Genomic DNA, 1,805 nt, shown 5'->3' on the forward strand with positions numbered 1-1,805 from the left:
TAAATGTGTCTTGGGGATACCAGTATGGGTCCCAGACAAGATGTCTGTGGACCGTGTCTCCTGGCTTAAGTTATAGGGAAGACCTCACCTCTTCTCCATTTCCCCCAGGTTGGTCACCAACTAGGTGGCCTGCTGGATAGTGACCAGCAAGGCCACTAAGGGATTCAGTATGGATAGTAAAATGTTATACTTATGGAGAGGCATCTCTTGTAGGATCAGATCTCTTATCCCTGTTGAAAAATTAACTAGGTCTGCACACTTGAAGGTGTCATCACAGATAGTCTCCTTCATACCTACTTCTCTAAAGTAGTTTTAGAGTTCTTCCATTAAGGTCCACCAACCAGTATTTATTGGGATGTTGATATTATTCAGCCATGTGATTCTACACACAGTCATTAACCACTAAATTAGTAAATTATTTTTATGACTGTGCCTTACAGTTGCATATAGTCATTGCCTAAGGACCGGATGTGTTAATGGTCTTGAGTTTAGAAATCTCTTGTTCAATAAAAAGCACACTCTCAGCCCTCAGGTCCCACAGGCCTGGGAGTCATGATGGCATGCTCTCTCATGTTTTTTTCTTTAAACTCTTGCAACAAATCTGTAAGTTCAACAGCCGCGTTATAGGCTCTCTATCAGATGTAGAGCAGTGTGGGTAGAGGAGCCACACCTTGAGTGGCAACACCAACAGGCTACCAGTCTACCCTGAATCTTTCCTGGGTAATAACTGCCCTTATCTCTAGAGGATCTCAAGTTTCCAGATCTTCCAGTTGGGCCCTTCTAGGTTTATTAGTTTTCCTTACATTTTTGGATTTAAAGGGGCTCCAAGAATCTAGTTGATCTGAATCCTTTTCCTCCTCTGATTATAAAGTATTTAATATTATAGGGGAACTGCCAGTTGAGGATGGGCCTATTTGCATTGTCAAAAAAGTAATTTTATTTTCCAGAAGTCTGACATGAGTTTTTAAATCATTTTCCTCTTGTAGCTCTTCAGATGAATGATATTCATTGGTAGTTCATAGTAGAGGCCATGCTGCAGTGGATGTTGCTACTATTCTTTCCTAAGTTGTTAGTATGGTTACGTCTTATCAAAACTTATAAAAAAATCCTGCCATTTTAGAAGGGGGTTTAATAATGGGACTATTGTTCCTTTTGGGTCCCCTTTCTTTTGGAAGCTGTTCTGCGCTTAGACACAGGCAACCCAGGAATCCCAGAATTTCCCCCAGAAATTCCTCTGTTGGGGCTGTAGGGGCTCCAGTGACCCGCCAATGCGTTATTCCTTTGAAGTAGTTCATCCTTAGTATTTAGAGTGCTCTCCTGCCTAGATCATCAAGTGTTGCAAAAAGAGCAGAAAAGTCTTGGAATAAGTTGAGGGATGGTCTACTTGAATGTAATAGCAGTAGGTGCAGAAAAAAAAAAAAAAAAGAATTTGCTTACCACAGGATGGCCCACACAGTCCTTAGGTAGGCAGAGATCTTCAGGTGAGATACTCTTGCCTCCACTTCCGAACCCTTACAATCTTGAGCACGGAAAAGATGTGGAACTTTTGGAATGGATTGAGAAGAGAACTGCAAAGCTGATCAGAGCTGGAGCACCTCTCCTTCAAAGACAGACTGATGGAGCTGAGCTTCTTCAGCCTTAAAAGAAGAAGGCCCTGGGGAGATCTCATAGAAGCCTTCTAAATCTCGAAGGGAGTATATAAGCAGGAGGGAAATCATCATTTTATGTGGGTGGAGAGAGATTTAAACTAAAAGCCAAAGGGAATTTTTTTCACTCAGAGATGGTGAAGGGCTGGAAGAGGCTTC

The sequence above is a fragment of the Meleagris gallopavo genome, chromosome Z, assembly GCF_000146605.3.
Source record: "Meleagris gallopavo isolate NT-WF06-2002-E0010 breed Aviagen turkey brand Nicholas breeding stock chromosome Z, Turkey_5.1, whole genome shotgun sequence".
In the NCBI taxonomy this organism is placed as follows: Eukaryota; Metazoa; Chordata; class Aves; order Galliformes; family Phasianidae; genus Meleagris; species Meleagris gallopavo.